The 25,686-nt window shown below is 32.3% G+C and overlaps 1 pseudogene; it reads left to right on the forward strand.

The window, feature by feature from the left end:
- Window positions 1-20,435: 20,435 nt before the first annotated feature.
- LOC132437331 (heterogeneous nuclear ribonucleoprotein D0 pseudogene) lies at window positions 20,436-21,203 on the forward strand (annotated as a pseudogene).
- The last annotated feature ends 4,483 nt before the right edge of the window (window positions 21,204-25,686 follow it).

Genomic DNA, 25,686 nt, shown 5'->3' on the forward strand with positions numbered 1-25,686 from the left:
TAGAAATCCATAATTTTGATGAAATCAAATGAATATGTGTTTGCTTATTAATTTATTATTTTATTTATTTAAACTTGTGCTAGGGCCCTATTTGAAATTCTTCACACTACTAGGCCAAATATATTCTAAATAATTACACAGTAAATACTAATTACTAAATATGTTTAACTTTCACATTTAGATCTTTAATACATCTGAATTACACATCTACATATATTATAAAATTTTATATTGAAATTCAATTTTATTTTCTCTATATAAGAGTTTTCTCTAACACCAGCTACAAAATCTTACTTTGCTTATCTATTTAAAATCAAATATTCAAAAACACATTTCTTGGTCTCTGGGTTATCAATTCTATTTCATTGGTCATTTTTTTTTTTCATTCCTTGTTTGCTTCTATTACTATGGCTTCATCATACCTTTTCAAAACTGGTAGCACATAACACTTCCCTCATTTTTTTTTTTCTTTCTGAAAAAAAAAGTGACAACCTTTAATAGATTTTTATTATTCCAGTGAAATTTGAAAATAATCTTGTTAGTTCTGGTTATCTTAGTAAAGATTTATTTTTAAAAACAGATTCAAGTTTGGTCATAGCCATGTATAACTTTCCATGTTTTATGTTTTTCTCATATCAATATTAATATGTGGTTGTATGATTAGATATGAGATGGTATTTTATTATAGAATTTATTTGACTTTATTTATGAATTATAATTTACTAGCAACAATTTTTGATACTATTTTAAGCAATATCTTGTGGCTACTTTTCTCTATGTTGTCTTAGCCATCAATTTATTCACTTGTTTTATTGCTTCCCAGATTTCACATGCACACATAAAAATATTGTGAAAATAGTGACAGAGACTGGTTTAGGGCTTACTTGCAGGAGCTTTAAGTGTTTTAATGATCCTAGAATGGTTTGGATATTAAGTGTTTAAATTAAATTTATTATAACCTATAGATTAAAATCCATACCCTTACATGGTTTTGGCCTAGGTATTTTTATCAGGTTGCTCAATGTTGTCAGTAATGAGCATTCTACGATTGTTGATATACATTGTTTTATTGCTAAGCTTCATTTCTAGACAGTATCCATATTAGGAAGTTATTGAAGTGTACAGAAAAAGGCAGACAGCAACCTAGTTCCTAAGCATACCTTCCAGTCTTTGAAGAGGTCTGCTCTAGTTCTTCCATGGCTAGTCTACCCCTCAGCCTTTAAACTGGACCTGTTAGTAAGGTACATCAGAACTTCTTCCACCTATTTCCTATACCTTTTATTGCATTATAAAATACACACTGTATATTGTTCTGTACTAAATTCTCGGAGCCCCTGTGAATTGTACAAGTGCCATTGTTATTTATCAGTTATTGTTCAGCTTGTGATGTGAAATTGTGGCTTTCTCCTGTCTTCAAAGTATATGAAATACTCTAATGAGCTGTGCCCTTACACTTCCATCTTTCTTGGAAGTCAACAATCAAGTACCTATTTTGGCATTGCTGTGGATGGTTTCTTCCTCTAGAAGTATCTGCAGAAAAAGCCTTGTTTACCTTACCACATAGTAGAAACTGCCTGTGCATTGCTTTGCAGCTCTATGACTCTCTTTAATAAAAGTGCTCTTTGTCTTCTGTGATCTCTAATGAAATCCATTTTTTTCCTAAATATGAATAAAGTTATTTTAAGTGACTCTTGTAGAAAGAGTCAATTTCTCACTGGGATCTGGACTAAAACCCAATTCTCCAATTTTATACAACCATTAAAAATCTATATAATTATATTTCTGCTCAAAGAAGATAATGCACGATTCTTGTCTAAATGAAGTGGAATTCTCTTTAATACTGCGTGGATGTCTTGTATGGTAATTACATGTATTGCATATGAGAATTACAACATGACTATACAGAAAGAGACATTTCTAATAAATATGAAAAGCTTAGAGTAGCACGACAATATTTATAAGACAAATGTATACATGTTTACTGTTAGTAAAAGACTGTAATGACTATTTTTTATTTACTACATCAGTATAATTTCAGGAAACCATAAATAAATAAACTCAATGTTAATATAAACATTAAAATAGAGTGCATGTTAGAGCATAACACTAATAGATTGCACGAGTTGTGTATTTATCTGCTATGTTCAATTATAAATCTTTTATAGAAGTTTGCTCATTTAACTCTTAGTAGGTACCGTTGATACCTGCATTTTACAAATGAAGTAGCTGAGGCATTGAGAAAGAAATAGTTTGCCTGACACCATACATCTAGTAAGTGGTGGGAGTAATACTGGGATGCAGAGGATTTAACTCCAGTGCTCACATTTTTAATCGTCACATAACAGGTTCATTCACCATAAGGTGATTACCTTCAGGGTGTTTGGAATTTGGAGGCAAACTAAAATCTGATTCTTTTACACAAAGTGTTAAATGATTTATGTTTCCATAGATGTGGAAGATAAGCTTGTGTCACAACAAAAATGCAGGTCACAGCACTATCATTCCTTTGTCCCTGCTTATTTCTTGCTTTTCAGTGTTTCAACATTCAATGTCTCACATGATAGATACTTCCATTCTATCATGTGTATTCCAATTATCCTGTAGCTGGTCAGCGAAATAAAACTAATTTGAGAATACTCCACCTAATTAGCCATTTTTGTCCTGATGCATATACAGCAAGTGATGTTGCCATTGATTCTAAACTATAAATTTGGAAACCTGTGATTATCTCCCAAGCGTTTATATATATTTAATACATATGTAAAGGAACTCTCAGTAAACCATGTAATGTTGAGCTTATTTATCTCCCTGATGTACAAAGGGCTGCTCTAGTTATGAGAATCCCTAGGATGTTTGACTTGCCCCACTCCACTCACAGCCCCACACCAGTAATTCTTCTGCTCACTAGAAATCTCTCCTAAATATTTTCAAGAGTTCTTAAAAGTATTCACAGGCATCAAAGGTATAAGAAGTCTGCTTCAGCTAGACATACTGTTATTTATCTAACTGTTAGGAAATAAAGGAAAGTAAACAACAAGGCTGCATTTTAGCCGTAGAATCTCTCCTTGTCTTGCAGCTAAGCCATACTGTAGCACATTGTTATTTGAACAAGGAGGAGAGACAAGAGATCCATATCTCTGTTTCTAAATTAAATTAGCAATATTGGATAATATTTTTAAAGCATATTTTCCTATTGATTTGTTTAGAAAATTCTGATTCAACAGGACAAGGATAGATCCATGGACCATACATGCTTCCAAGATATATTTTACCTGCTGCTCTGTATTCAAATCACTGAATCCATTATCCTCTTTTGTAGACAGAGGATCAGCTGACTTTTAATCTCAAATTTATTTCCCAGGCTAAGGAAGCCAATCAAATATTTCTTTGTTAAATAGCTATAGTCAAATGATTATGTTCTTATACTGTGAAATGGGTTATTTTCTTCTTTATTTTCTCTGTTTATTGATGCCAGGAAATCCCTTTGGCTAGGCATCTTCATTTATTCAATTTACCTTCAGTTTACTATACTCAGAATTACCTGTCTTAAAAATACTAATTTTCTAGAACACTGGGCTTGAAAAATAAGGCTATACTAAATAAATCTATGATTCTGTGAGTTGGAGAATGGAATTAGTTAAATTTGCCAAGAACATTTTTTTTTTTAATTTATGGTCAGAAAAAATACTTTCTCTATAAAATAACAAGATCACTACCTTAGTTTTACTGTTCAGACCTTTCCAGTTGTGTCAGGGTAATTTTGGCTAACGAACCTAGTATGGGAAAGGCAATCTTTGACTTCCTACTGAGCTACATTTTGCAAACTTTTTAAAGAAAAAAAAAAAAGGATAAATTATGAATGTTTTTTTCCCCAGCTCATAGTAGAGGGTCAAGCACATAGCAAGTACATGCCTTAAAAAGACTGAATGACTGACTAGCTAAATCAATGCATGAGGTGATTTTCCAGTCACTACAAGGAGGTTATCTGTTGTGAAAAGGAAATTGCACTCTGAAAAAAGTAAAGCTGCTAGGATAAAGCTCTCAGACATGGAATGACTGTTTTTTAAAGAAAAATAATGGCTCATTTACATGAAATACTTATTTATTTCCTAGAAGAGATTGTGTAATTTGCAACCATGTCACATCTACCTTTTAGATGCTTGAGTAATTTGTGCCGACTAGGTTTGTTATCGAGTGGTACTTGTGAATCAAGTTACTGGCTGCCCAAAATGATAAAAAGCATTATCATATAACTGAATGCTATATCAGAGTTTAATGTTCACAATTGCAATCAATCTATTCTGAAAAGTCTAAGATAATTGTAAATGGGCAGTAATAGTTCTTAAGAAAACACAATCAAAAGTTCATTCATATGTTATTGCTGGAGGTTCAGTAATAAAAGTTTTTTTCATATTCTTAAGAAGTCCTTTGATCATAATTAACCTCTGACACTGCCTTCTTGCCCCCTTCAGTACGGTATCAAAGATACTTTGCCATATGGCCCCAATCTACACATCAATTATCATCTTCCAGTGCTCATCCCTCTTCTCAATCTCACCTCTCAGTATATACAAACATATAATATATCCTGGCATGTGAAAACCCTCACCACCTCCTGAATATACCTGTTGTTTTTATGCCTTTGTTTAGCATATTCTCCTTTTAAAAGCTGTAACTATCCACCTCTACTTGTTAAAAGGCAATTCACCTTCACAAACCATCTCAAACACCACTGGTAGCCTTAATAAATCTGATGTTTTATTGAATCCAATTTTCTTCTTTATTTGACAACATTTTTTAAAATGGAACTGTTATGTAACTACTCATATTTTATTCACAATATATGATTTAAATGCCTTTATATTAAACAACTCTTCATACCTCAATGGCATAAAATCTTCATATTTAATCCCCCAGCATTTAATACAGTACTTGTATAAAGTAGGTTTTAAATATAAAACTGTGAATGAGTTTGAGAATCAAATAAAGTTAAATAAGGGACTGATTTTCTAAAAGAAAGAAAATAAGAATATGTCATGAAATATAAAAATGTCAATTAATATTCTATGGTTACTTAATCTCTTCAAATACAGAGCTATTTTAAACTGTGCAAAAATACCAAGACAGCAATCATGAAAAATGTGTTCCAATCTTTGGTCTACCAATAAGTAGCTATTTTCTCCAGGTCATTTGCCTCAATATTCAAATAAGAGATTACACTTGATGTCTCTGTTGTTCCTTTCATCACTCATATTTATGTGTCTGATTTGGGCTCTCTTTAAGACAAGTGAGAGATTCATTCAGCTTTCCTAGGTATTCCACATTGAATAATATTTCATTTATTATTCCTACATAGTGGATTACCCCAAAACTTAGACACTTTAAACAATTTTTATTTTACCCGATTTTATGGGTCAAAGATTCAGAAAGTGCTGGATTAGGCAATTCTCACTTGGGTCTCATGAGGCTAAGTCAGATGCTGCTTGGAGCTGTACTCACTTGAAGGCTCAGCTTGGTTGGCCATCCAATATGCTCCCTCAAATGCCCATCTGTCAGTTGGGAGTTCAGCAGGTCTGTTAACCCAAGTACCTAAGTATGATCTCTCTAGCATGAGAGTCTCAGAGTAGTAGAATTTCTGATATGCCAACTGAATATCTCCAAAGCAAGTAACCCATCTGATAAGGCAAAAGCTGCCTCACCTATTATGGGATAGACTTGGAAGTCTTGCAGCTTCATGTCTGCCATATTCTTTAGGTGACAAGCAAGTCACATGCTTGCCCAGATTCAAGGGAAGGAAATTCGCCTCAAGGTCTTCATGGGGAAGTTTTCTAAAGAGCACATGGGATGGAAATATTATTACAATCCTTTTTTTGAAAATAAATTTGGTCACAGTTGGTAACTATTGAATTTGAATGTTATTAAACTAAAAATAAAATACTAAACTTAAAATTTGTCAATTTTTCACTTATCAAAATATAGTATGGAAAATTTTAGTGACAACTCCCATCACTTAAGGAAAAAAAATATTTCTAAGACACATAATATATGTCTCTGACAAGTTCCCAAGCACTGACCATACTTTAATAATAAATACCAAATGATGTGAGTCGAATGATTTTTACATTGAAGAGCAAGAGAAAGGCATATGCCAAAATATTTAAAGTTGTTAATCATAAATCACTTGATATAAGGAGGGGAGTGATAAAGTGCCACACAGTTTATCTCACTTATTAGTTTTGATCCAAGTTACTATATTGAAAAGAGGATGATAACTTATTTTGGGAAGAGACTGAATATTTCTCAGGGAGAAAAATGTCAACATAGTTACTCTTCTTATTATCACAAAACTCATATACTGATTAAAAAGAATAATTATTATATAAATCAACCTCATTTCCTCATTATTTTAGCCAGTATTATATATTTTTCAGTATTATTCCAAAGTACATTGTACTCATTTCTCCATTTTACTCTAATGTAATTTAGTCACTTCCTATTTTAAAGATTTACTTAGTAAAATGTATATACAAATAATTGCACATATTTAATGTATACATTTTGACGATTTGGGACATATTCATATACCCATGATACCATTACTACAACCATGGGACTAAACATATACATTACCTCGAAAACTTTTGTTACATCAAATCATCATGTTTGCTGTGGGGTTAATATCCTAAATATATAAGAATCTCCTATAGCTCAGTAGTAAAAAAGCAAATAACTGATTAAAACATTGTCTTTTCAGAAGAGATTCTAAAACATTTTATTGAAATTATTCACAAAAATTTTGAATGTTGACTAGATTTTCCCTTTTTTCTTTTATTTTTAAACTTCTTTATTCTCTCAGAATTATCAGTGATCTGAAATTATTGGTCATTGACCCAATTACATATATTAACATACTTTTTATAGTAAACCCAAACTGAAAACAACACAACTGTCAAAAACTGTCAAAACTCATTGAACTGTTTACATTAAATGCATTAATTTTATTGTATCTAAATTGTATTCCAGTAATGTTCAGTTTTAAAATCCTCTCTATGTCTTAATGGAAGTAGTATCACCATCAAGGTAAGTAGATTTATTACATTAGAATTAAATATATAAAGATTAATAAATAGTAGTAAGAGTGAGGAATGGTGGAGTAGTAAAAATTTGAGAAACTAATTATAGAATAAATGAGATAATCATGTTCTCTTGAATTCATAAATAGGATACAAAATATTTTTTAAAATATCTAAATATTCTTACATCTACTTACCATAAAGTAACCAACACTGATATTTTTAGTGACCTTATTTTTTATACAATTTCATACATATATAATTTTGCATAAATATTACTCTATTGTAATACTATTTTAAAATCATGGGTACATTTGTTTCTTTATATGTAATTTTTTTACTTCCTTCCCTTTTCACCTACCAATAAACTAACATTAAGTGTCTGATGTGTGTTTTTACATAATTTGTTCAGATTTGTACAAACGTACACACATATACAAATTGATTCTGTGGTTGGTTATTAAGTTTAAAAAATTAGATTACATTACAAACATGTTTCTGCATCTTGCTTTTATCATTAATATTATGTTTGGAAAATCTTCTATGTCAGTTGATATATGTTAAATTCATTCATTTCTTTAGCTACAGACTATCATATGAAGTGGAATGACAACATATAATCATTCCCCTATGATGAGCATTTTATACAGTCAAAGATTTTTTAACTTCTCTAAATTACTCTAAAAATGACATCCTCATATAAATATATTGATACTCATGCATTTATTACAATGGAATGGATCTTCAAGAATTGGACTGCTTAAGTATATGCATATTTTTATATTAACAATTATTTACAGATTAATCTGAAAAAAAAACTATAAGAATTAAAATGTCTCTATAAATGAAAATCTCTTTCCCTCCATTTACACAAGGAATATGTTGTATAACAATTTTTTTGTCAAACTAATACATGTAACTTAATATGCATTGTTTTGAAAATAAATTCGAACATCTTTTCCTATGTTAGTCATTTCAATTCGTTTGGCTTGAGGTATGTATTCCCATTTTGGCCCATTTTAATATTTGATTGTGTTTCTTTACTTAAAAAATTGTACAAGTGCTTCCAGTAGTATAAGTGTTAGCACTTTATAACATGCTTTGGAATATATTTACTAATCAATAAGGAAAAATATTAGTTTACTTTTTTTTTACTTTGAAGTATAGTTAATTTACATTGTGTTAGTTTCTGCTGTACAGCAAAGTGATTCAGTTGTGTTTGTGTATATCTATATAAATTTTTCATATGGTTTACTTTTTTGACATGTTTTCTTAGGAAATTTCATTAACTGTTTGGCATTATTAGTATTATTTCTATATGAAAACATCAGGTATGAAAAAGGTAATATAGGAAAAGCTATCTGATGAATTATATTGATAATGTCACTTAATATTGAAAGTGTAGAAAAGCAGGTAAATTCATGTATTCCTGATGGTAGTTTTTAAAGCTGTAACATTTTTTAAAGTAACAAAGTAATAACTATTGAAGTAAAAATTATGTGTATCCATTGTTATAACTGCAGTTTTAAGAAACTGACATCAAAAGAATAAACAGTGTGTAATATATGGACAGCAATATTTTATACAGCATCTTTGCAACAAATATCTTGGAAAGAAAAACTGTATATATCCAACCAAGAAGAGACTAGGTTATGGTTTATCCATAAAGTGGACTATATGTGGTTAAAAAATGGGATGACTTATAGCTCTGAGACTTATCCTGGAAAAATACCCTGTTATATTTTACATGTGATAAAACATATTGAAAATTAGCCTATGTGCAATCATGGTGGTTCTTGTAAATTATACAAAGGACACTATGTTATATATTTATGTGCACAGACAGAAAATCATGAACAAAACTATGCACTAAACTGTTAGCTTTTCATAAGTCTTGAAAATAAAGTTGAATGGGTTGGCTGATCTGGTTACTTTTTATAACATACTCCTATACACTGTGGGGCATGTAACAATGGGTATGAAATGCCTTTGCAAATCTAAAAAATAACTAAAAGTTTTTCAAACTTAGATGCCTGAATTTAGTTATGATTTATTTGGAATCAATCTGATGACTGGTGCTTTCAGAATACTTAAAAGAACTTTCATAATTATCGTTTGTTTTTTGTTTGTTTATGCTGCAAGATTCCCTTCCATCTAAGCATTTTCTGTAGTCAAAGGAATTGAATTTTTGGAATAAGGGACCATTGATTAGACTCTTTCTAACAAGAATGCCTGCATTCTGGATCTGATCTTTGATGTATGTACCACAGAGTTCTATTATAATAGTTAAAAACTTTTCAATTTTGGAATTCAAATGTCATATTTAAAGGTAAATTATTACAATAATATTTTACACAATCAAAAACCTTTCTTATGTTGCTCATTTTGTCAGTAATATAAGAAGTGAGGAGAAGAAGAATAGAAAGAAGAGGATTGGAAGGAAGAAAAGGAGAGGAGAAAGGGTAACTAATATGATGTGGCTGGAAAATTGACTCTTGACTGAAGAGGTCACCATTTTGTAGGAATTGTGTAAGTTACACCAACAAATAGATCTCACTAGCATTTTAACAAGAAGACCTGATATAAAAAAAATAGAGAGTGCTGTTTCATTTTCATTAGTCAAAAAACAGTTGGCAATGGAAGGACTACAGCCACTTACAATGTATTTGAATCATCTGAACCTCCACAATTTAGCTGATTCAGTAAACACACAAAGTTGTTAACTGACATCCTGTAGAAGAAATAATTCTTTGATTTTTAGCTTTTATATATTTGTATTATTGTCCAACTGTCCAACAGTTATAGGGAAGAATGTCTTCTGAGGTTAGGCTTCTGCAATGAGAAAATTTTGAGAAAAGTTTTGATGAAAGAAAAGTAAACTTTGTAGAAATACAAAGATGGGGAGTACTGAAATATTCCATTTTCCTGCAGCATGAGATTTAAAGCCAGCAGAACAGAGGTGCTAACTCTTCACTGTGAACATTCATCCCTCTCAACCTCCATGCTTACTGAACTTAATATCCTGCCTATGAAAACTGGAGTATAGCATAAGAAACCTGCTAGCCTAGCAAATTTCTGAAAGTGTATAAAGTAAGAGGTAAAATGATGAGTGTTGAGCTGACAGGAAAAAGTTCAAGTTGGTTAGGAAAAATGAGACCAAAGATCTAAGTTTCTGTGACTCTTAAAGATGTGATTACTTAAAAATGGAGAATACAGAAATAGAAAAATCAGTATTAGGGCATTCTTGTTTTTTTGATTCATACTATTTCAAAATAGATTTCCACATATATGAAGCACATTTTAATCTCAAGTGATTAATATGTTTTTATATATATATATATATATATATATATATATATATATATATGGATGCCATACATTTTAGAGTATATTTGAGCATGTTTAACTGTGTATGTATATATATGTATCATTATAATGAACATTTTACTAGTTACTTAAACATATAGCGGACCCCTACCTATTCTTCATTTCCTTCAACTGAGATACTCAAATTTAAAAAAGCATTACCAATACTATGCTGTCTTAGTCTGCTTAGACTGCCATAACAACAGAGACTGACAGGGTGGCTTAAGAAACAAAAATTTATTTCTCACAGCTCTGGAACCTAGAATCTGGAATCAAGATCAAGGCATCAGCCAATTCTGTGTCTGGTGAGGAATCTCTTCCTAGTTTATAGAGAGCCGCCTTCTTGCTATGTCCTCATATGCTGGAGAGAGAGCAAACTCTCTGCGTCTCTTCTTACAAGGGCACTAATCCCATCCTGAGGGATTCCCTTATAAACCTCATCTAACCCTAACTACCTCCCAAAGGCCCCATTGCCAATACCATAACATTGCTCAGGGCTTCAATATATTTGAATGCGTTTTATTTCTTTTTCTTGCCTAATTGCTCTGGCTAAAGCTGACATTCAGAAATGAAGGAGAGAGAAACAAATTCTGGGAGAGCTTATTGCCACTATACCTGCCTAATAAGAAACGCTAAAGATAGTTTTTCAACTCTCTTTAAACAGAAGGGCACTAAATAGCACCACATAAGCTCATGAAAGTATAAAAATCACTGGTTATGGTAAATATATAGACAAATACAGGATCCTCTTATATTGTGATAATGATGCATAAATTGCTTTTAAATCTGGTATAAAATTTAAAAATACAAAAATATTAACAATAACTACAACAATAATTAGTTGATGGATATGCTGCATGAAAATATGTAAATTGTAACATCAGTAACATAAAGTGTGTGTAGAGGGGTAAATGTGTAGAGGTTTTGTATTCAAGCAAATTTCAATTGTTATTAGCTTAAAACAGACTGTCATAATTATAAGATGATTTATGTAAGCCTTATGGCAATCGTAAAGGAAACCTTATGATAGATATACAAAAGATAAAGAAAAAGGAATCAAAGTATAACACTACAAACAAATCACAAAGGGAGAAATCAAGAGAAGAAGAAAGCATCAAAAGAACTACCAAACAGACAGAAAACAATTAACATAATGCCAGTAGTAATTTGTTACCTATCAATACTTAATTTAAATGTAAATAAATTAAATTCCCCAATCCAGAAACATAAAGTAGCTGAACAGATTAAAAAAAAATAAGATCTAAACATATGCTATCTACAAGAGACTCGCTTTAGCTTTAAGTATACATATAGGTAAAAAGTGAAGGTATGGAAAAATATATTACATGCAAATGGTAACCAAAAGAGAGCAGAGGTGATTGTGTTTATATTAGAGAAAACACAGTTTAAGTCAAAAATGTTTACCTTAGCCAAAGAGATAATATAATTACAAAAGTGTTAATTTATTCAGGAAGACATAACAATTATAAATATATATTCACCCAACATCAGAACACCTAGACACATAAAGAAAGTATTAACAGAATTGAAGGGAGGAAAAGACAGCAATATAATAATAGTAAGAAACTTTGGCATTCCACTCTCAACAATGGATAGATCATTCAGACAGAAAATCAATAAGGAACACCAGACGAGCAACATTTAGACCAAATGGACCTAAGAAATACATACAGACCATTCCTCCCAACAGCAGCAGAATACACATAATTTTCAAACACAAAACATTCTCCCAGATAACATATTAGGGCACAGTACAGATGGATAACATATTAGGGCACAGTACAAATCTTAACAAATTCAAGAAGACTGAAATCATATAAAGTATGTTTTCTAAGCAAAATTATATGAAATTGGAATTGAATAACAGAAAAAAATCGGAAAATTCACAAATGTGTGGAATTAATATACTCTGAACAACCAATGGGTCAGAAAAATTCAAAAGGTAAACAAAAAAAATATTGAGACAAATGAAAATGAAAGCACAACACACCAGAAGTTATGAGAAGCAGCAAAAGCAGTATTGAGAAGAAAATTTATAGCAATAAATGCCTGCATTAAGAAAGAAGAAAGATCTCAAATAAGTAATCTAACTCTACACCTCAAGGAACTAGGCAAAAAGAACAAACTAAACCCAAAGTTAGCAGAAGGAAGAAAATAATAAACATTAGAACAGAAATAAGTGAAAGAGAGACTAGAAAAAAAATATAAAAGATCAATGAAACTCTGAGTTGGCATTTGAAAGGATCAACAAAATTGACAAACCTTTGGCTAGAAAAATGTAGAAAAAATGAGAGAGGACTAAAAATTGCCAATGAAAGAGGAGACATTGCAGTTGGTGCCACAGAAACAAAAAGAATCATGAGAGACAGCTATAAATAATTATACACCAACAAACTGGATAACCGAGAAAAAATAAATTCCTAGAAACATACAAACTATGGAGACTGAATCATGAAATAGAAATAGAAAATGTAAATGGAGCCATAAGGAGATTGATCAGTAATCAAAAACCACCCAAGATAAAAAAGCCCAGTTCAGATAGCATTGTTGGTGAATTCTACCAAGCATTTAAAGAATTAGTGCCAATCCTTCTCAAACTCTTCCAAAAAAATTGAAGAGGGAACAATTCCAAATTCATTTTATAATTGCAAGAAAAGAAAATTGCAGGCCAATATCCCTGCTGAACATACATGCAAACATTCTCAACAAAATTCTAGCAAACTGAATTCAACATTAACAGGATCAGATACCATAATCAAGTGGTATTTAGCCCTGGGATACAAGTATAGTTCAATGTACACAAATCAATAAATATAATACAGTACTTTTACAGAATGGAAGACAAAAATCATGTGAACATCTCAACAGATGCAGAAAAAGTATTTGATAAAATTCACCACACTCTTATAATGTAAACGTTCAACGAAACAGGTGTAAAATCATGTACTTCAACATAGTAAAGGCCATATACAAGAAGTCCACTGCTAACATCATACTCAGTGCTGTAAACTTGAAAGTTTTTCCTCTAAGATCAGGAACAAGACAAGGATGTCTACTCTTACCACTGCTATTCAAATCATTTTATTATAACCTATATGGAGTCTGGAGGTTGACAATGTTCATCTTGATATTTATTGTAATACAGTCTGATGACAACTGAAGCTGGAATTGTCTGAACACTCTTCACTCACATGTCTGTAGTCTAGCCAGGGATGGGTGAAGAGCTGGGGTATGAGGTATTTTTTTCCTCCATGTGTCTTTTTTAAGTGGCTACCATAGCCTTCCCACCAGGCAGTCTCAAAATAAGTTTCTTACATTGCAGCTGCTTTTCTCCAGGGCAAGTTCCAAGAGAGACAGGTGGAAGCTACCATTCCTCTTAAAAGCTAAGCTTGGAACTGCAGTAACTCCAGTTCTTTGAAAATTTATGGTGAAAGCCATCACAAACCAGCTCAGGTTCAAGGGGTTGGAAGAAAGTACTTTACTCTCAACTGAGAGATGGAAAGCAGATATTGAGAAGGCGGGCATCAGTGGTGACCATCTTGGAGATAAGCTACCAAAAGTATTAGACTAGCTGCCCTTTTAAATTGAGGAAATGAGAGTCAAAGGCATTTTTTAACTTGCCCAGGGTAAAAGTAAAACCCTAATAATCTAGCCCCAAAGCCCATCTTCCTAACCAGAATATTTTGCTATCTTTGTATAACAGTAACAGCACAGGAATCAGTTTCTGCAAATCAGTGGGATAACCTCTAGATTTTCTTTCAAAATAGAATTATGATCGTGATAGTAATTGACAATCATTTAAAATCCATTAATTCGGTTATTCAACTTTAAAACTGTATGTCCATTTCAAATCCACTTATTTAACTACAGAAACTTGGGAGCAGCAAGGATTATTTGTAATCTTTTTATTGGCCTATTGGGTGGCAGATATTCTACTTATCTCTCTAAATTTGTGCACAAATGTTATCTGTTCAATATTGTCAAGGAAAGGTCTTCTTAGATTAGATAAATATAAAATATCTAATTAAATTTCAGCTTTCTTAAGATCCATATATCTAACTATCCACTGGATATCTTCCTATAAGCTGCAGAGACCTCTCACTCAGTGTATCTTCCACTTGATCATCTGTTCACAATCTTTAATAAAAACACCAGTTCTTCAGTTGATAACACCAAGAGTTATCTTTTACCTCTCTCTTTCCTATCTCTACCTATCAACAAAACTATCACATAATTTTAATGAATCTAAAGTTTTTATATATCTTATAATCTAGCACCCCTCCTTGTTAAAGCATACCTTGGTGAATGCCTTTATCATATTTGTAAGAGTTACTGAAACAAACTCTATTCTATTCTTGCCCCATTTTAATCTGTTCACGTTACAGAGTGATCATTCAAAACAGAAAATTAGATCATCTCACTTCCCAGATTAGAAATACTTATTATCTCTTCCAAGTTTTGAAATTAAAGTAAAAGTTTCTTAGAAATCTGTAAAAATTTTAGTTGGCTGCTTAAAAACTTCATGTCTCAGCTGCACAGACTATACCCACTTCCAATATACATGCTGTTTGTATAAAAAATACTAGAAGTTCATACTGTGTTCTTTTTGAATGCTTCAACAATGATCTGATATGCCCCAAGTTAAACTGATCTTACTTTCCAATCCATGGCATCATATCATCACCTGTGTTTACAAGACCCTTTTATTTTATCTTAAAATTTATCTTTTTTCAGTTTCATTCTCTTTATCCTCCATGCTTAATTTCTTCCCATCTCAACACATTAGATAACCAGTTTTAGTGTATTTAATGTATGTGTGTCTAATCACTGCTACCAGATTTTATTTAAACATATGCATATTCTTGGAAAATAAAAAACTGTATTTTGTTATATTTGCCTATTTATTCCCTCAATATTTTACTTCTGAATTCTTTTCAGTTTACTACTTCTTAACATTATACTATTATGTTAAATGTATTTAATTTCAAATTATATTACATTACAGAAAAGACTAGAGTGATAACAATAAGGTATCCGTTGATAGACCTATATGATAAATTACTTGGGTTATAAATTAAATGTGCTGTAGAGTGGAATAGGTTGTCTAGAGGTTATATGCATACCAAATTTCAGTACTTCCAAATTGCTTTCCAGGATAGCTGTAACAGTTTATAAACCTTGTACAGTGTATGAAAGTTGTTTTTTCCCCAAATCCTAGCAAGTGCTAATTCTTACAATCTGATGGATGTAAAGTGGTATAATTTGAATTTTTATTTCTCTGATTTCTAGTCAGGTTGAGGGTCTGGCTCTCTTCATATATTTAATGGCACTTTGGCTTCCTGTTTTGTATACTACCTCTTCAAATCATATGCTTAATTTATTTTTTTCTGTTGAATATACTGCCATTCTCTTGCTGATTTTTGTTAAATAGGAATTTAAAATTCAGTATTAGATGGATATTTGCAATTTCTAGTCAGATCAAAATTATATTTGCTCTTTTGGTTTAAAAATGCTAATGTTATCTACTAAGCTTAAAATGCATCAATGCAGTCAACAAGCTCAATATTTTCCTGAAGGCTCGAGTAATTTTACTTGGTGGACCTTGTATCTCTGCAAATGTTTAACACACTCTACTCGAGGCAGATAATTACTTTAGGTCTTGGTGTTGGCAAAACTTCCCTTGTAGGCCTCTTCTGTTCTAACTCATTCTTTTGGCTTATATCTAACCCTATTTGGAGCACATCACTGACCCACTATTCCTCAGGCCATTCTTTGGATTGTGGAAGATGTGAAAGTACATAATTGTCTCTTTTGGGGTTCCAGATAGGGACTATACTCATTCTAAATCTTTCTGTAAGAGAAATTCTAATGTTCAGAATCTGGATTCCAGATGCCCGACATCATGTTTTATACTTTCTTGGCAACCTCTGGTATATATTTACTTATGAATTAATACTCCATATGTCTCAATGGATGTCCCTTTTATCACCTACAGTAAAAAAAACTTGCCTGAGATAAAAGAATTATCTTTCATTTCTTCTGCCCCAGCTTCTTCTTGCCCTCTTTGTGTTCGAATAACCTCCACTAAACGGAGTTCAGATGCATATATCTGTGTTCAGTTCTGAGTCAGTATCAATTGATTCTTTTTCTCCTTATTTTAAGTCATCTTTCCCTGCTCTTTTGCAAGCCTGGTGATGTTTTAAATTAGATTCCAGATGTTGTAGATTAACAATAGGAAAACACTCTAGCTGTTGTTTTATTTCAGAAAATTTCTAGTTGAATAAAGTTGCACATGTGATCTGATAATTCTGAGAATATGATGTTATGATTCAGGATATTGTCACCTTTGTTCTGCTTTTACAAACAATTTAGTAAGTTCAATAAGCAGGACTTGTTTGCTTTCCCTAGAAGTAGAGCAATTAAGATGCTTCCTCTTCCCGAGAGTATGAATATGCTGCATTATAAAGCTAGTCCACGTCAGAGGTAGAAAGAAATAGTGACACAGGTTATACCTGTTATAAAATGAAATGCTCTACTGGACAAAATAAAGCTAGAAAGCAGTGTAATGCAATGCAATGCGGCCAGATTAAGCAATATATATACATATTTTTTTTTCCCTCAGCGCTTAGAGTGCATTAAAAAATTCAAATCAGTGATATTAGAAAACTATATTTTAAATACAATTGAGATTTAATCATTAGTTTGATAAAACACCATAGCTTATTTAATAAAATATTTCAAAGTCTTTGCATAATATTTTGTTAAATATTTATTTTTATAATATTAGAGTAAGCTCAAATTACTATCGTTTTTTTCCTGTAGATCATTTGAGAGAAACGTTCTATTTTTTAGCATCATGTTCATCCTTTTCTCAGTTTTCTACTTGGGGAAACATAAATATCTTCACTGAAAATAAAAATGTTGCCTTCAAATCTTCATTTGGATAGGCATAATATAATTAAAGTTTAGAAAGGAGAGCTCTTAATTTTACAATTCTGCTATTTCAAAAATATCAATGCAAATATTAATGAAAATTTTCATAAAACCTAAATTTATTTATTATGTCCTTATAAATTCAGATGCGATTTCCTATCAACATAATTATGTTAAGAAGATAGTCTTAACGTAACACGTGTACAGTTTGGCTGTTTAACTAAATGATCCTGTCATACAAAGTGATAGAATATCTGAGATGAGGAAATACTGCTCTATTATTTAAAAAATAAAAATATAAAACCAAATATGATTACAGAGTTCAAAAATGATAAAAAGACAGCAGATAACAGATTGAATTCTGTAGAAAATAAGTTTACTGATTGAAAGCATTAGCCCAAGAAATCCTTTCAGAACACAAGAATGAGTCATAGAAGAAAAAGATAAGTGAAAGGTTAGATGCAGGGGAATGTGTAGAAGAAATTCAATACAAGTGTAATGGAGATTCAAAAATGAGTGCTGAGCAGAAGAATAAGAAGCAACAACATAAAAATAATAATGAAAACTGAAACCAACATAATTCCCTGTCCCTATCCAAACCAATACTGGGACCAAACATATTTTCCCATCCTGTGACCAGGCATGCTTAGGAAAGCATGTCTTTGTATTGAATAATCTGATTACAGGCAACAGCAAGTATTTACTCCAGGACATGGTTGGACCTGGAAAATACGACTGTAAACCAATAAAATAGATTGTTTCTCAAGCCTAACAGCTTACTATTCAAGTCTCCCTTCAAAACCCTTAACTTAACACAAAACTACTACATCATAAACTCTGCCTAATCCCAACTAGCTCTCTACCTTTAAAGACCTAACTTGGAACAGTAGATGACTCAGGATATGCTTAATACTTGGAGATGAAGAGCAACAGGTAAAATTTATTTATGCATGTAATATGTTTTCTATCTTAATATTGAATTCCTGGAAATTATACTTTATATATTTAACATCCACTCAATAAAATTTTATTATCTACTCTACACACAATGTTGCAAGGCACTGGAAAAATAGAATACAAGTATCGCTATCAAGGAACTTAGAACTCTTAAAAGAAGTAACATTGCATTTCAATAAATATGCACATATAAAAGGATAATCTCAAGCATCTGGAGACCTTCCTCCCTCTCCTCAATAAAGTCTACTTCTAAGTCAGCTACTTACTAATGGATGGTACAGACTTACAACCAGGGACAAGGCTAAAAATCTTAGGCAACACAGCTATTAATTTATCTTCATAGAGTGTTTAAACCTTATGAGTTTATGGAATTTCTTATCTATATATGAAAACACAAGTCTTTTCTCCCAACCCCAGACTTTCTTCTTTGTTGGTATCAAACTAAAACTCATACATTTTTAAAGAAATGGCCCACTCCTCATTAACTCCCATGGTGTTTTGCTAGGGTAGGCAACTAGGCACATGGGTGCTGTGTGGATACCCTTGTAATCTGACACATGTCTAATTTAGGGCTTGCTCAATCGCTGTGTGACAAGAGCAAGTCAGTCTGCTGACTCTAAGGACTTATTCTAGCAATCTAAGGAAATCTCTCTATAATAGGACAGGGCAGCTATCAGCTCTCAAGCAGCTTAACTTTCTAAGCTCACGTGTTTCTTTCAAATATCATAATCTATTTTGGAAGAGATACACACATTTTGAGTGTAAGTAAAGAATCATTTCTCTACAACTTCCTATTTTCTAATTTACTAAGTGGCATGCCAAGGGATTCAAAATTAATTCTATGATGATTCACCAATCAATGGTAGGATAATAAGTCCATCAAACGTTGTGTAAATATAACAATATCCTAGATACATGTTATACCTCTGTATAAAAGAAGTAAATCATTTTTATTGCTCTGAAAGAAATTTTGACTTATTTAACAAAAAACATGATAGGAAAAAACAGTATTAGGCAACAACCTATCATTGTTAACAAGGGTGTACATACAAGATCTATAGGGGATCAGAGCAAAGAAAAACGAAAGTACAGGAGGAAGTAGAGTTGGATGCCAACCAAATGAAGAAAGAATTTTAGCTAGATGGAGGGAATTAAAGTTCTGTGCCACAGTAAGAAAATAAAATCACTACTAACTTAAACAAATGATATGCTGTCCAAACCAAGATTCACTGGAAAGTGAAAGCGGGTGCTAAGAAGTTATAATAATATATTATTTTAAATTTTTTTATTGTCCCCAAAACTGATTTTATTACGATGTTGAACTTATTTAAAAACTTATAGTATATTTAAAATTATTTTCAAAAATAAACTTCCTTTCAGAACACAAGAATGAGTCATAGAAGAAAAAGATAAGTAAAAGGTTAGAAACATTCATAGTGAAACATATGAATAACTGGTAAGTTTTAAAAGATTGAATATCAAATTCCCTGGGCCAGTGGTTAGGCTTTCACTGCGGAGGGCCAGAGTTCAATCTCTGGTCAGGGAACTAAGATCCCAGAAGCCGCGTGGGGCAGCCAAAAAAAAAAAAAAAAAGATTGAATATCAACAGTATTTTATGGGAAAATCAAATTCTTTAGAGGAACCTTGCAATATTCTTTATTTTGATTACATAAACATTAAAAATTAACACAAGCAGTAGTAATTACTATTGGTTTATGTTTACATACTTAATTAGGTTTGTGTGTCCTGAAAGCTTTATGACTGATATATTTCAGAGTATGGTATTATTTATTTAGTACAGAATTATGTTTTCATATAATAACTGGGGATATTATTCAAAATTGCATCTGATGGTTATAACTTTGACACCACTGACACAATTATAGATTTTTTTCTGAGGGCTGTAATAGGTTTTTTTAAATACATTTTTGGTGTACAGTTCTATGAATTTTAACACATGTATAGATACATGTAACCATACGGCAATCTGGGTACAGAACAGATCCATTACCCCAAAACACTACCTTGTGATATTCTTTCTTAAGTCACACCATCCTCCTAACTACTACCATCCTCCTACACTCTGAAGCAGCGACAGCACGGCAAGAAGAATGGAAAATGTTTATAGGAGGCCTTAGCTGGGATACTACAAAGAAAGATCTGAAGGACTACTACTCCAAATTTGGTGAAGTTGTAGACTGCACTCTGAAGTTAGATCTTATCACAGAGCGATCAAGGGGTTTTGGCTTTGTGCTATTTAAAGAGTCGGAGAGTGTAGATAAGGTCATGGATCAGAAAGAACATAAATTGAATGGGAAGGTGATTGATCCTAAGAGGGCCAAAGTCATGAAAACAAAAGAGCCTGTTAAAAAATTTTTGTTGGTGGCCTTTCTCCAGATACACCTGAAGAGAAAATAAGGGAGTATTTTGGTGGTTTTGGTGAGGTTGAATCCATAGAGCTCCCCATGGACAACAAGACCAATAAGAGGTGTGGATTCTGTTTTATTACCTTTAAGGAAGAAGAACCAGTGAAGAAGATAATGGAAAAGAAATACTACAATGTTGGTCTTAGTAAATGTGGAATAAAAGTAGCTATGTCGAAGGAACAGTGTCAGCAACAGCAACAGTGGGGATCTAGAGGAGGATTTCCGGGAAGAGCTCATGGAAGAGATGGTGACCAGCAGAGTGGTTATGGGAAAGCATCCAGGCAATGTGGTCATCAAAATAGCTACAAACCATACTAAATTATTCCATCTGCAACTTATCCCCAACAGGTGGTGAAACAGTATTTTCCAAATTGAAGATTCATTTGAAGGTGGCTCCTGCCACCTGCTAATAGCAGTTCAAACTAAATTTTTTGTGTCAAGTCCCCAAATGGAAGTATGACATTGGGTCCCTCTGAAGTTTAATTCTGAGTTCTCATTAAAAGAAATTTGCTTTCATTGTTTTATTTCTTAATTGCTCTGCTTCAGAATCAATTTGTGTTTTATGCCTCCCCCCAGTCTCACGTTAAAAGCCCAGTGTGACAGTGTCATGTTGTAGTAGTGTCTTACTGGTTTTTTAATAAATCTTTTTGTATTTAAAAAAAAAAAAAGAGTAGGTAGGTAGGTAACTCCTACCATCCTGCTACCTACTCTCTCTTTTTCGTTACAGCTGTATCTTCTTGTAAATGTCACACAAATGGAATCAAACAGTATATGAACTTTTGAGATTAGCTTATCTCACTTGCATAATGCTTCTGTGATTCATACATGGTGAAGAATGTTAAGGTTGTTTCTAGTTTTTTTGAATTATGACTTATGTGAATACTCATGTACAGGTTTTTTCTTGAAGATAAGTTTTTCTTTCTTTAGGTTAATACAGAGTAGTGTGATTACTGCATCATATAGGTAACTATGTGTTTATCCGTATTAGAAACTGCCATACCCTATTCAGAGTAGCTGTATCATTTCGCATAACCAAGGGCAATACATGAGAGTTCCAGTTGTTCTACATCTTTGTTATCACTTGAGTTTATCGATAATTTTTATTTTAGCCATCCTAAAAGGTGTTATAGTGGCTCTCACTGTGGTTTTCATTTGCATTTCCCTCCTCACTAATAATGTTGAACAAATTTTATGTCCTTTTTTAACTTTTATGTATCTTCTTTGATAAAGTATCGGTTCAAATCTTGTACCCACTTTTGCTAATTGGGGTTTTTGTTTTATTTCTGTTGAGTATTGAGAGTTCTTTATATATTCCAGTTAAAATTCTTTTGTCAGATGTGAGATGGCAAATATTCTCTCCCAGTCTGTTGCTCCCTGTCACATTTAAGAATTCATTGTCTAACACCAGGCCACAAAGATTTGTATCTTATTTTTTTCCCTCCAAAGTTTTGTAAGTTTACTTTTTACATTTATAATCTACTTTGACTTATAGTGTAAGGTGGGAGGTTTAGGTTGAGTTATTAGCTTATGGATTCCACTTGTTCCATCATCAATTGTTTAAAGGATATTCTTTATCCATTGAATTACCTTTACCTCTCTGTCAAAATATATTGGCCATATGTGTGTGGGTCTACCTTTTGATTCTCTTTTTTTGTTCCATTGATCTATGTATCTATCCTTTGCCAATAGCATACTCATAATAGTTTACAGTGCATTACAACTATATTTTATAAATCCTGAGTTTGTACATAAATTTTGCATGTATTCTTTAATATTCTACTAGGTATTAAATTATAGAAAACATCACATAAACCTGGCATTTAATCTGGGCTATTCTACTTAACAGAGAAACTACGACTTTGTATAAGTTATATAGAGTATATAATCTCCATTTCCTCATCTTTAACATTGTCATACATTATCCAAATTATAGGAGTGATGTAAGTGTTAAATGAGTTAGCTTTTTTAAAGTAAGTAACAGTTAATATATGTTCCCAACAAGTGTTATTCCTTTTGCTCTTTATTCTACCCTAGCATTATGCATTTGCCTGATTTTATTGGATATTATTTCAATAAAAGTAACCCTTTAAAAATACATAAAGCATGGGAAAAGAAATAAACTAATATAAATATAATTAATATAATTTTCTGCATAACTGCAGCAAAAACAATATGAGGCTTTCAAAGAAGAATTACTATTTTCCACTTGTGACCTTGAGCTAGGGACAAAAACAAAAGAGAACATATCATGCAGCTCAGTACCCTTTAGATTTAGTGCACAGAGAACTAATCCATCTGTTTATGGTTCCTTTTTTTGGTCCCCTGATAACACTTAGTTAAAAGACACATGCTTCAACCTTCAAGATAAATTATCCTTTCAATTCTTAATGGTTGTAAGTGATAAAATCTAAGAGCAAATCAGTGCGTGCATTAAAACTGGTGACATCTATGCCTTTGACTTGTTGAATGATTATCAAGATATTTAAAGGTTAAATGGTTATTTATACATTTATACATGGATGGAGTTCATGAATACACTCATCGTTGTTCTCAACATTTGAGTGCCATATATGAATAAGTGGGTAGATGAGGCAGAATAATGGTTCAAATGAGAAATAAAAATTAATAAATGTACAAGGCTCAAAGAATTTGATGTCTACATTCAATGTAGTAGTCATCTTAACAAAAACAGAAAATTTGGAGAGGGGAAACTGATTTTATGAAAGGTATTTCCTCTATAAATAGCATTTTAGTGCACATCTGGGAGAAGTCCCAGAGGCAACCTCAATAAACATGCATTGGAACATTTTTCTAAGAAAGAACTCAAGCTGTGTTCTAGTAATTTAATTTTCTGCCACTTATTTCAACACAACACTAAAAATATTCACTTTAAGATTGCTATAACTGTTCTCAGAATCTATGGTTTGGGACTCTTTTAGGTTATATGATAATAATTCAGTGTTCATGAGATCACATTAGCTAGGATGGCTATAGACAAAATAAAAATTACTTTTTTCTGGGTTTTTTTTGGCAACTGTTCCCATACAGGCTGGGTTGAGTCTTCTATTCCCACCAATGAGGTCAACAAACAAACAGATAAGAAACATAGTGAGATGGTAAGATTTCAAGAAAATATTTCATAAGCTTTGTTTTAAGCCATATATAAATCTATTGCTAGGCATTTTTCTGAGTAAAAACATATGTGTGTGTGTGTGTGTGTGTGTGTGTGTGTGTGTGTATACACATATACATATACATATATATATCAGAGGATTGACCTAAAATCACTGCCAGAAAGAAAAATTCCACCTTAACTGTGAAAATTCTGAAAAGAAACGTGGTTTTTCAGAGGACTGAACATGGGGGAACAAATTAAAAGTGAGCACAGTTCTTGGGCTTAAGCTTTGCAAGTCATCATGGCTGGGCAAGAAAATGGTGCAAGAAAAAACATCTGTTTCCATATTAACTGGTAATGGAAATAAGAGACAAAGAATGAAGTTTAGGGTTTTACAGGAAAAGATGGCAAAAAAATAATGAAAATACCAGAGTTGGCACAACACCTCTTCCAAATAGCAAAAATAAGCACAAAAAGGAAAATTACAGTGAATGATTTAACATTCGTATCAGTTAGGGTTCTCTAGAGAAAAGAACCAATGAGATACCAATATTGATATTGATGATTGATAGATAGATCAAGAGATTCATTATGAGAATTAGCTCACACAATTATGGAAGCTGACTTATGCTTTCTCCAAGCTAGAGAAGCAGAAAAGCAGGTACTATAATTCAGTCTGAGTATGAAGGCCTGAGAACCAGGGGAGCCACTGATGTAACTCCTAGTCCAAAGCCAAACACCTAAGAAACTGGAGGAACATTGGTGTACCTCCTAGAGTCCAAAGGCCCAAGAATCAGGAGGCCTGATATAAGAGAGCAGGAAAAGATGGATATCCCAGCTCAAGAAGAGACAGTGAGAATTTATCCTTCCTCCACCTTCTTGTTCTATTTGAGCCTTCAATAGATTGGATGATGATTCTCAATACTGTTAAGTATGAATCTTCTTTACTCAGTCTACTAACTCTTTAGAAACATCTTCACAAACACACCCATAAATAATATTTCACCAGGTCTCTGGGCTTCTCTTAGCCAAGTCAAGTTGGCTCATAAAATTAACCATTAACAATATTAATTTAAAATCCTAAAGAAATGTTTATTCAACAACTCTAAGTTTATTCAACAACTTTAAGAAAGTAATACATCACGAACAACTGGCATTTATGCTAGTAACACAAGCTTGGTTTAATATCTGAAAATCTATTAAGCCAACATGCCATTAATGTATCTAAGGGGAAAAATCATATGATTATCTCTAAAGATGATGAAGTCTTTGACAAAATTAAATACTTGCTCCTCATAAAAATATAGCTAGGAAGATACAAATTGATACATATGTCCTTAACAAGATAAAAGCAAGAAAAAATAGTTATAAAACCAGTATTTTATTTAACAGGGAAAAAGAGGTATTACAACTAAAATCAGAAACAAAGATGCCAACTAAGACTTTAGTATTTAAAACTGTATTGGTAATACAGAAATCTAGAAAAATGGTACAGATGAACTTATTTGTAGGGCAGGAATAGAAAAGTAGACATAGAGAAAGGACATGAGGACACAGCGGGGGAAGGGGAGGGTGGGACAAACTAGGAGATTAGGTTTGACATAAATACACTATCATGTGTAAAATAGATAGCTAGTGGGAACCTGCTGTATAACACAGGGAGCTTAGTTCGTGCTCTGTGACAACCTAGATGGGTGGGATGGGGGGGTGGGAGGGAGGTCCAAAAGGAAGTTGATATAGGTATACAAAAAAATAAATAAACTTTAAAAACTGTATTGGAAATATCTGCCAATCC

This window comes from Delphinus delphis, chromosome 14, assembly GCF_949987515.2.
Source record: "Delphinus delphis chromosome 14, mDelDel1.2, whole genome shotgun sequence".
Classification (NCBI taxonomy): domain Eukaryota; kingdom Metazoa; phylum Chordata; class Mammalia; order Artiodactyla; family Delphinidae; genus Delphinus; species Delphinus delphis.